Genomic DNA, 12482 nt, shown 5'->3' on the forward strand with positions numbered 1-12482 from the left:
TACTATGCACTAATGGTGTTCAGAGAAACCTATTGTACACTGTTATGTAAGTGTATCTACCTACATACTGTATGTTCGTTGTTTCTTAGCAATTTGTGGACTTCTCATGTGTCACAATGTTTAACGCACCACTGAGACAAGAGTCAACACTTTTTGCCTATATAACATAGCATAGACAATTATTAAAGATTAAAATAGAGGATCATATGTATGTCTTGTGTCTAACTAGTTTTATTGATGCGTCAATTCTAGGTTGTCTGCCATATTGATATCTTCTTAGGGCTCTCCAAATGCATTTCCAATGATGCCTCCAGTACTGCAGAGGGGTCAGTCTCATAACTCTGCTTTGCTTTGACTCCTAAGGGCAAGGAGAAAGGGATAAATGACTTAATACTTCAGCTTCTTAGTGATTTCTGCATGATACAGCTTCTGCTAGACTTCTCTGCATCCTGCTTGTGATAGGTCAAGTATTCCAGAACTGAAAATTATGGGCAAAAACAATCTCCTGTTTCGTAAATCATTAGCCAAAGATGACTAAGAATCACTGCATCATCGCAGCATAATACAAGTGAATGTGATCTCATTGTGTCCCTGAGCGTACATCCGACCAAGGACAACATCTGTAAGGAGTTTGTATGTTCTCACCGTGGGTTTCTTCCGGGTTCTCTGGTTTCCTCCCACACTCCAAAACATACTGATAGGGAATTTAGATTGTGAGCCCCATTGGGGATATTGATGATGATGACTGTAAAGCGCAGTGGAATTAATGTTGTTATGTAAGTGAGCTAAATATATAAATAAGGCTGGTTTCACATTTTCGGTTGTGTCCGCAGCGTTTCTGATGCATACATCTGCATGCGTCTTGATTTCATTTCTTTAACATTGTGGATGCAGGTACATGCGTTTGCATGCTTTCGCCTGCGTTTGCTTACGCATGCATCTTTTCGCGTTGTGCGGCTGGGCGCGGCTAACACACCATGTTGCAATTTTTGAGGTGGCAAATTGCTGTAAAATATGCACAAGCATGCGCATGCAAATGAGTGGGTTAAAAAAACGCATTAATGTCTATGGGAATGCATGCTTACGCATGTATTTGCGTACACATGCGTTCACTGCGCTTGCGTACTTCGGACTACACATGTCCAGGAACTGATTTAGACATGCCCGTTGAGACACGCCCTCCTGGAAATATTGAATGCATACGCAGAAAAAGCACAAACGCATGCAAAAAACGCATGCAAAAAACACATGCAAATGCAGCGGGTTTTTTTCCGTCATGCGTAAGTTGATGCGGATAAAAAACGCTGCGTTAGCATGTGTTTGCATGAGTTTTTGCATGCGTTTGCGGTTGCAGACAAGACGCTGCGGACTCAACCGCAAGTGTGAAACTAGCCTAAGCTTCACAGCCGAATAAATGAATGTATGGCAGGATCTCCCAATGAATGGCAATGCATAGCCTGCAAATTTTAGAGACGTATACCACATAACAGTTACAGTTATTACTTGATCACAATCGAACAAGCAATCCCCTTCACCGTAAGCTGAAACTGAGTCCATCATGATATCTCAATTGCCATGTATTTGTGGATGTCCAGAGCGTAACTAACAAGCTGGTGAACTTTATCTTTATCCTGAATGAGTATTGTCGTTAGGGCTCGCTCACACTACTGTATAACACGACCGAGTGCTATGTGATGTTTTATCGAATAGCACTCAGAACAATATTATACTATTTGGCAGTGCTGATCTGCTATGCTGCGGGTGCATTCAATGATCGGATCACGCGCACTCATATACAGTGGGGCAAAAAAGTATTTAGTCAGTCAGCAATAGTGCAAGTTCCACCACTTAAAAAGATGAGAGGCATCTGTAATTTACATCATAGGTAGACCTCAACTATGGGAGACAAACTGAGAAAAAAAATCCAGAAAATCACATTGTCTGTTTTTTTAACATTTTTTTTTGCATATTATGGTGGAAAATAAGTATTTGGTCAGAAACAAACAATCAAGATTTCTGGCTCTCTCAGACCTGTAACTTCTTCTTTAAGAGTATCCTCTTTCCTCCACTCAATACCTGTAGTAATGGCACCTGTTTAAACTTTTTATCAGTATAAAAAGACACCTGTGCACACCCTCAAACAGCCTGACTCCAAACTCCACTATGGTGAAGACCAAAGAGCTGTCAAAGGACACCAGAAACAAAATTGTAGCCCTGCACCAGGCTGGGAAGACTGAATCTGCAATAGCCAACCAGCTTGGAGTGAAGAAATCAACAGTGGGAGCAATAATTAAAAAATGGAAGACATACAAGACCACTGATGATCTCCCTCGATCTGGGGCTCCACGCAAAATCCCACCCCGTGGGGTCAGAATGATCACAAGAACGGTGAGCAAAAATCCCAGAACCACGCGGGGGGACCTAGTGAATGAACTGCAGAGAGCTGGGACCAATGTAACAAGGCCTACCATAAGTAACACACTATGCCACCATGGACTCAGATCCTGCAGTGCCAGACGTGTCCCACTGCTTAAGCCAGTACATGTCCGGGCCCGTCTGAAGTTTGCTAGAGAGCATTTGGATGATCCAGAGGAGTTTTGGGAGAATGTCCTATGGTCTGATGAAACCAAACTGGAACTGTTTGGTAGAAACACAACTTGTCGTGTTTGGAAGAAAAAGAATACTGAGTTGCATCCATCAAACACCATACCTACTGTAAAGCATGGTGGTGGAAACACCATGCTTTGGGCTGTTTCTCTGTAAAGGGGCCAGGACGACTGATCCGGGTACATGAAAGAATGAATGGGGCCATGTATCGTGAGATTTTGAGTGCAAACCTCCTTCCATCAGCAAGGGCATTGAAGATGAAACGTGGCTGGGTCTTTCAACATGACAATGATCCAAAGCACACCGCCAGAGCAATGAAGGAGTGGCTTCGTAAGAAGCATTTCAAGGTCCTGGAGTGACCTAGCCAGTCTCCAGATCTCAACCCTATAGAAAACCTTTGGAGGGAGTTGAAAGTCCGTGTTGCCAAGCGAAAAGCCAAAACATCACTGCTCTAGAGGAGATCTGCATGGAGGAATGGGCCAACATACCAACAACAGTGTGTGGCAACCTTGTGAAGACTTACAGAAAAAGTTTGACCTCTGTCATTGCCAACAAAGGATATATTACGAAGTATTGAGATGAAATTTTGTTTCTGACCAAATACTTATTTTCCACCATAATATGCAAATAAAATGTTAAAAAAACAGACAATGTGATTTTCTGGATTTTTTTTTCTCAGTTTGTCTCCCATAGTTGAGGTCTACCTATGATGTAAATTACAGACGCCTCTCATCTTTTTAAGTGGTGGAACTTGCACTATTGCTGACTGACTAAATACTTTTTTGCCCCACTGTAAGTCTATAGGTGCGTGACTGCATTCGGAAGTCATCCGAGTATAACCAATAGTCAAGGTCCTTCAACACAGAAGACAGAACTTGAGTAGTGATTAAATAGAGGAATCTTTATTACACCGACCAGTGAATAACAGATTTAGTTTCAAACGTTTTGGCTCTTATGCCTTTGTCAGGATATCTGTTGGTGCATCCATCGGTGCCTCTGTGGGGATGGCGCATGTGGCTATGCATACATGTTGCTGAATTGCTTTGGAAATTTCCGCGGCAATTCCGCAACTTCCTGCTGCGGGTAAAACGCATGCGGAATTGGCATGCGTATTCCCACTAAACACTAGCGTTTTGCAAGCGTAATTAGCTTGCAGAATGCTAGCGTTTTCCAAGCGATCTGTAGCATCGCTTGGAAAACTGACTGACAGGTTGGTCATACTTGTCAAACATAGTGTTTGATAAGTGTGACCAACTTTTTACTATTGATGCTGCTTATACAGCATCAATAGTAAAAAGATATAATGTTAAAAATAATTTTAAAAAAAAATCGTGATATTCTCACCTTCTGGCGGCCCCCGCAGTCTTCCCGATGCTTGTGATGCTCCCGGCAACTCCCGTTCCCAGTGATGCCTCGCTACAATGACCCCAGATGACGTAACATCACGCAAGACCGCTATGTCATCACAGGTCATTGTTGCAAGGCATTACTGGGAATGGGAGCTGCCAGGAGCATCGCTAAGGCCTGGGCTGGATCCGGGTGACGCAAGAAGGTGAGTATAAAACTATTTTTTATTTAAAAATTTTTTTTTAACAAGGATATGGTATCCGCACATGATCCGCAAACTTTGCACATGGTGCTGTAGAGGAGGGGGAGCAGCTCTGGAGTGGTGTCAGGGGGCTGGAGTGGGCTGGCTGCAGGCTGCAGAGACAGCAGGGGGTCCTGTGCTCCCGCTCATTAGCCTCATGTAATATTCACTGCACCTGCTGTCCATCACCTCAGTGCTGAAGCTGCAGGAGTTGATTCACAGGGGAGCAGCGAATATTACATGTGCCTGCATCTCCCCCTCCCATCATGGATATGGCCCCACTGTCACTTTTACATGCTCCCCCTGTGCTGCTGGCAGGCACATGATAAAATAACAAACACTTAACTCACCTTCTGATGATGGCTCCGTGCTCCCAGCTCCTCGGTTGCTTCCTGTGTCTGTGCTGACATCCGATCATGTGATCGGCACAGCACAGTGATGACATCACTGTGTGCCCAGGTCACATGATCCGATGCCTGGGAAGCAGGAAGCAACCAAGGAGCTGTGAGCACAGAGCCATCATCTGAAGGTGAGTTAAGTGTTTGTTATTTTATCATGTGCCTGCCAGCAGTACAGGAGGGGCATGTGTCTGCCAGCAGCACAGGGGGGGGCATGTGTCTGTACAAGGGGGCATGTGTCTGCCAGCAGTACAGGGGGGGCATGTGTCTGCCAGCAGTACAAGGGGGCATGTGTTTGCTAGCAGTACAAGGGGGCATGTGTCTGCCAGCAGTACAGGGGGGGGGCATGTATCTACCAGCAGTACAAGGGGGCATGTGTCTGCCAGCAGTACAGGGGGGGCATGTGTCTGCGAGCAACACAGGGGGCATATCCCGGCCAGCACAGGGGGGCATATTGTGACCGGGGGCATGTGCCTGCCAGCACAGAGTGGCATATAGTGACCCAAGAGGGCATGTGCCTGCCAGCAGCACAGGGGGCATATAGTGAACCAGGGGGGCATGTGCCTGCCAGCAGCACAGGGGGGCATACAGTGAACCAGGGGGGCAAGTGCCTGCCAGCAGCACAGAGGGGCATATAGTGAACCAGGGGGGCATGTCCCTGCCAGCAGCACAAGGGGACATATTGTGACCAGGGGGGCATGTGCCTGCCAGCACAAGGGGGCATATAGTGACTCAGGGGGAGCATGTGCCTGCCAGCAGCACAAGGAGGGCATATAGTTACCCTGGGGGGCATGTGTCTGCCAGCAACACAGGGGGGCATATAGTGACCAGGGGGGCATGTGCCTGCCAGCAGCACAGGGGGGCATGTGTCTGCCAGCAGCACAGGGGGGCATATAGTGACCAGAGGGGCATGTGACTGACAGCAGCACAGGGGGGCATGTGCCAGCACAAGGATGGGGGTTATATAGATACCAGGATAATGGACAAATGATTTGTAAGATGGACACTGGCATTATAAGACAGACCCCCATTTAACATAAAAATATTTTTTTCTCTTTTTCTTCACCAAATTTGGGGATGCGTCTTATAATCAGGTGCGTCTTATAAAGCGAAAAATACAGTACTTTTCCTCTGCATGTTCCACTCCTGATTTTGTCTACAAATACTGATGTAAAATACTGATCAAATACTGATAGTGTGACCGTAGCCTAATTGTGACTTTGGAAACTATCAGACCACATTTTATTAATGACTGCAGAGCTTTAGGTAATTTCAAAGAATACACTTTTTTTCTTGTAGCTGTACTTTTATTTTTTGCTTAATATTACTTTTCTAATTTCTTATTTCTTAGCTGTCATATTGTAATTAAACCAGTAATTGCTCGTTTATTCATAAATTGTCTGGATATAGCACTACACATATATTTGTATAACTCTGAATTGTTTCTTTTTATTTTTTCCGCAAAATATATATTTTTCTTTTTTTTAGTTTTGTTCATTTAGATTGCTTCTAGCTTCCTCCACACAATCAAAGCCAGTATTTTATCTTATAAATGCCCGACACCCTGGAATTGCCATCATTAAATAGAAATGACGATAAACCACAGGCCAGAGGCTATGTAGCACACATTTGCATTAGATCTTATCCTGTATTAATTATAATTATGCTTTAGGATTATATATGGATCTTCATTTCATAGTAATGTATCCCCTAGTACTTATAGAAACATTTTGTAAAATAATGAAGGTAACCTCAGAATAAAAAAAACACTAATTTATTAGCAATATATCAAATAATGTATGTTGGAAAATATGTAGTTTATGTAAGTTCAGGTAATATACTAACAAAAGAATACACCAGCATGCTATAAGCTCTAAAATGTCACCAAACACTGAAATATAAGAAATTTAAACTGCTATATAGAATCTAATATATAAAGCTGAATGTGTGTGTGTATGTGTGCATGTGTGTATGTCTGGGATTGGCATCTGCACCGTCGCAGCTACAGCCACAAAATTTTGCACAGTCACACGTCTGGACCCCGAGAGCGTCATAGGCTATGTTGTTAGGTGAAATTTTAACCCTGCGCGTTCCAATTCACCAAATAATTTTGCCCCTATCTACATAATGGGGAAAAGGTGAAAGGAAAAGTGTTGGAGGCAAATTGACAGCTGCCAGATGTGAACAAGGGGGACTTAAAGAGTGAGAGTGATGGTGCCAAAGAGTATATACCGTACAGTTACTAAGGTGGGCCCCGACATGGGATACTCACCACACACGGGGATATGAACACACACGCAAAAAGCGCCACACACTACCACGTGCTTGAACACATATACCACCCTCAGCACACATTTCACCACACATACACCAACCTCGCCACATAAAAGTCGAAAAACAAAAGTCGCCAGTCAAAACTCGCCACATGCAAAACTAGGTTCACGCAAAAGTCACCACACGTGCAAAACTCACCTCATGGAAAACTCGCCACACGCAAAACTTGCACACGTGGAAAAATTGCCACATGCACAAAAGTTGCAACACATGCAAAAGTTGCCTCACACAAAACTTGCACATACTCAAAACGCACCACACATAAAACTCACCACGCGCAAAACTCACCATGAGCAAAACTTGCTGCACACAACTTGTTACACTAACCTGTCACATTCAACTCGACACACAAAAAGTTGATACGCGCATGTCGCCACACAAAACTCATCTCACAAAAGTCGCTACATGCATGTCGCCACATGCAACTCAACACACACAACTTGACACATGAAACTCGCCCTAAAACACACACAAGTCTGGTATTATCCTTCAAAAAAAACAAGAGCAACAAATGTACCATATAGGAAATACAGCAGCTGTCAGTCACATGACCTGTCTATTATGTGTATGTGTGAGCTAATATATACTGCCAGGGGGGAGGGCTTCCTGTTGGCTGGGGATTTATCAGGCTGCCAATTTAGCTTACAAATACTGAGGTAAAAATATTGACCAAATAACGTGTGAACGAGGTCTAATACAGGAGGAGATGACATACAGGTACATACTATATACAGGAGGAGATGACATACAAGTATATACTATATACAGGAAGAGATAACACACTGGTATATACTATATACAGGGGAGATGACACACAGGTATATACTATATACAGGAGGAGATGACACACTGGTATATACTATATACAGGGGAGATGACATACAGGTACATACTGTACTATATACAGGGGAGATGACACACAGGTATATACTATATACAGGGGAGATGACACACAGGTATATACTATATACAGGAGGAGATGACATACAGGTACATACTATATACACGAGGAGATGACACACAGGTATATACTATATACAGGAGCAGATGACACACGTATATACTATATACAGGAGGAGATGACACACAGGTATATACTATATACAGGGGAGATGACACACAGATATATACTATATACAGGAGGAGATGACACACAGATATATACTATATACAGGAGGAGATGACACACAGGTATATACTATATACAGGAGGAGATGACATACAGGTATATACTGTATACAGGAGGAGATGACTTACAAGTATATACTATACTAGATTGTGGCCCGATTCTAATGCATCGGGTATTCTAGAATATGTATTTCCACGTAGTATATGGACAATGATGATTCCAGAATTCGCAGCAGACTGTGCCCGTCGCTGATTGGTCGAGGCAACCTTTATGACATCATCGTCGCCATGGCAACCATTATGACATCTACATCGATACTGTGCCCATCGCTGATTGGTCGAGGCCTGGGGGCCTCGACCAATCAGACGCGGGATGTCTACATCCTTTATGACATCATCGTCGCTGTGCCCGTCGCTGATTGGTCGAGGCCTGGCAGTCTCGACCAATCAGAGACACGGGATTTCTACGTCGATACTGTGCCCGTCGCTGATTGGTCGAGGCCTAGCGGCCTCGACCAATCAGAGACGCAGGATTTCCAGGACAGACAGACAGAAAGACAGACAGACAGAAAGACAGACAGACGGAAAAACCCTTAGGCAATTATATATATAGATACAGGAGGATATGACTTACAGGTATATACTATACTAGATTGTGGCCCGATTCTAACGCATCGGGTATTCTAGAATATGCATGTCCCTGTAATATATGGACAATGATGATTCCAGAATTCGCGGCAGACTGTGCCCGTTGCTGATTGGTCGAGGCAACCTTTATGACATCATCGTCGCCATGGCAACCATTATGACATCATCGTCGCTGTGCCCGTTGCTGATTGGTCAAGGTCTGGCGGCCTCGACCAATCAGAGACGCGGGATTTCTACGTCGATGCTGTGCCGGTCTCTGATTGGTCGAGGCCTGGCGGCCTCGACCAATCAGAGAGCCGGGATTTCCAGGACAGACAGACAGACAGACAGACAGACGGAAAAACCCTTAGACAATTATATATATAGATACAGGAGGAGATGACATACAGGTATATACTATATACAGGAGGAGATGACACACAGGTGTATACTATATACAGGGGAGATGACACACAGGTATATACTATATACAAGGGAGATGACACACAGGTATATACTATATACAGGAGGAGATGACACACAGGTATATACTATATACAGGAGGAGATGACATACAGGTACATAGTATATACAGGAGGAGATGACATACAGGTATATACTATATACAGGAGGAGATGACTTACAGGTATATACTATATACAGGAATAGATGACATACATATATACTATATGCAGGAAGAGATGACATACAGGTATATACTATATAAAAGAGGAGATGACATATAGGTATATAGAGGAGGAGATGACATACAGCAGGCATATACTATATACAGGGGAGATGACATACAGGTATATACTATATACAGGAGATGACATACAGGTATATACTATATAGGAGGAGATGACATACAGGTATATAGTATATACAGAAGAGATGACATACAGATATATAGTATATACAGAAGGAGATGACACATAGGTATATACAATATATAGGAGGAGATGACATACAGCAGGTATATACTATTTACAGAGGAGATGACATACAGGTATATACTATATACAGGAGATGACATACAGGTGTATACTATATATAAGGGAGATGACAAACATGTATATACTGAGGGGAAAATGAGAGGTGTGAGGTCAAAAAGAGGGGTGTGAGGTGAAAATGAGAAGAGTGAGGGAAAATAGTGGAGTGATCGGAAAATGACAGATGTGAGGTCGAAATGAGAAGTGTTAGGGGGGAATGAGAGGAGTGAGGGGGAAAATAAGAGGAATGAGGGGGAAAATGAGAGGTGTAAGGGAGAAAATGAGAGATGTGAGGGGGAAAATGAGAGGCGTGATGGGATAATAAGAGAAGTAAGGTGCTATAACTAACCACAGATATTTACTATGCCCAGGAAACGCCGGGCTGTTCAGCTAGTATCATTATAAAACTGAATGTACTTAGTGCAGAAATTGGCCAATTCATGAGTGCCCACCAGCTACAACAAGGCGACCTTGTCTGGAAAACATTATATTCAGTTGAATTTTACCATATCTGATGAATGGGTTCCCTGTGTGAAAGGAGCAGTGGTGTGCATGTTAGACCACCGCTCCATTCACTTCTATAGGAGTGATGGAACAGCTAATCCTGTAGATAGGAAAACATGAAAATGCTATTAACTACACTAACAAATCAATAATGAAATATCAATGAAATAAGGAAAATTCTGTAAATGCTTCAAGCTATTATTACAGCTAGCACACAGTAGCTATTGCTCCACGAAACCTAAACATGAATATCTAAATATCAATATATTAGCCATGTTGTTAGTATACAGGATCTAGTTATTCAAGCTATCCTTAGACATCTTAAAAAGCATGAGGCACTCTGTCTAAACATAGGAGACGGTCTATTTATGGCAAGGTATAGCAAGAATTTGCTGAGACAGGAACATTTTACTGGTGACCTCTTCTCCTGCTTCACTGCACAGTCTTTCAGTATAGGAAATAGACAGATACTTTTCATGCCTTATTCTCAAAAGCCTACATAATGCCCTGGGAAAAGAAGTATTGCTTAAAGGGGTTATCACATGAATAATACACTAGAGAATCCAGGGAGATCAGTTGTTACCCTGGAGGACAGCTGCTCCTTGCCATACATTACCACTCCAATGTAAGGGAAAGGTAATGTGAAATACCGGCCACTTAAACGAATGGGCCATTATATAATACATGACAAGCCACAATCACCAGAGCGATATCTATCTTTTTCTCTATAATTTCCATATGGGCCAATAATGAATACTGAAAGCTGTTGTCTACGAAAGAATGAAGAAGCTCCACTTGTCTGACATCAACAGAGGTTGCCATTGAGCACGTGGCTTGGTGGGATTGGGGAACCTCGCAGAGACCTCGGTTTTTTGAAAATTGCTAAAAATGTAAATATATAACGTAACTACACTGCAATGGATTGAGGTTATATCTGTGCTGTTGCAATGTAAAAGTGATGTATTGTGCTCATTTATCTAATATTTGATGTTACGAAGAACTAAAAAAAAATTATTCACCAATCTGCAATTATTTCAGCGCTGAATGTCGTTATACCTGTCATGTTCCAGTGAGGGGCAGTAGAAGTGCGGTGTTGAGATAAATGCGGTGATAGAAACCATTAAATGGAAGGAACAACAAGATATTCATTTTTCCCCAGGCAGGCACGAGAAGACTCTGTAGAGCTAAGGAGAACATCTCAACACATGCGGGTTTATTTAGAGAATGAATAGCACTTAGCTATGAATTGGGCGGCTATTGTGCTGCTGGGAATGAAAACAAAGAGCTGCACGCACAAAGAGATTTTTTTTCTTCCTTTTCACATTCAGATACATCCCATGTTCTCTGTGACTGACTCCTCTGTGGTGCCAGCATCAGCAGCCTCCAGAAACATCATCCTCTGAGGTTTGCAAAAGTGAACTATTCTTTGGCCAACAAAAATAAATGTAAATGTAATTATTAACTCTCATTGTACAGAATTGCATTTTTCAATGTGTACAGTACAATTGATCACATGGTTAATGAGCAACACATTGGAACACCTTAAAACATTATCACAGTGATCTACATTGAAATCAGTTCTCTAATAAAAAAATATATATATTATATTCACGTCTTTATTTTAAGGATTGCTCCAGACAAAACTGCTAAACTAAAACAACAAAGACCAGTCTAATGAACTAGTCATAGGAAGAGATCCAAATCATACTTAAAGCTCGAATGCTTTATTACAGACATATAAAAGGCTTAAAGGGAACCTGTCACCCCCAAAATCGATGGTGAGGTAAGCTCGCCGTCATCAGGGGCTTATCTACAGCATTCTGTAATGCTGTAGATAAGCCCCCGATGTAACCTGAAAGAGGAGAAAAAGAGGTTAGATTATACTCACCCAGGGGCGGTCCCACTGCGGTCCGGTCAAATAGGTGTCTCAGGTCCGCTCCGGTGCCTCCCATCTTCATTCCATGACGTCCTCTTCTGGTCTTCATGCCACGGCTCTGGCGCAGGCATACTTTGTCTGTCTGTTGAGGGCAGAGCAAAGTACTGCAATGCGCAGGCGCCGGGCCTCTCTGACCTTTCCGGCGCCTGTGCACTGCAGTACTTTGCTCTGCCCTCAACAGGGCAGACAAAGTACGCCTGCGCCGGAGCCGCGGCATGAAGACCAGAAGAGGACGTCATGAAATGAAGATGGGAGGCGCTGTTCCGGACCTGAGACACCCATCGGAGCAGGACCGCCCCTGGGTGAGTATAATCTAACCTCTTTTTCTCCTCTTTCAGGTAACATCGGCGGCTTATCTACAGCATTAC

The 12482-nt window shown here is 43.1% G+C and overlaps 1 long non-coding RNA gene across 1 annotated transcript; it reads right to left on the minus strand.

Annotated features, from left to right (window-relative positions):
- Positions 1 to 209: 209 nt before the first annotated feature.
- Positions 210 to 11396, minus strand: LOC138674206 (uncharacterized). Its single transcript, XR_011320529.1, has 2 exons — positions 11235 to 11396; positions 210 to 358 (listed from the first exon to the last, which is right to left on the minus strand). It is a non-coding gene; the product is annotated as an uncharacterized lncRNA (long non-coding RNA).
- Between the last annotated feature and the right edge of the window lie 1086 nt (positions 11397 to 12482).

Source organism: Ranitomeya imitator, chromosome 4, assembly GCF_032444005.1.
Source record: "Ranitomeya imitator isolate aRanImi1 chromosome 4, aRanImi1.pri, whole genome shotgun sequence".
NCBI lineage: Eukaryota > Metazoa > Chordata > Amphibia > Anura > Dendrobatidae > Ranitomeya > Ranitomeya imitator.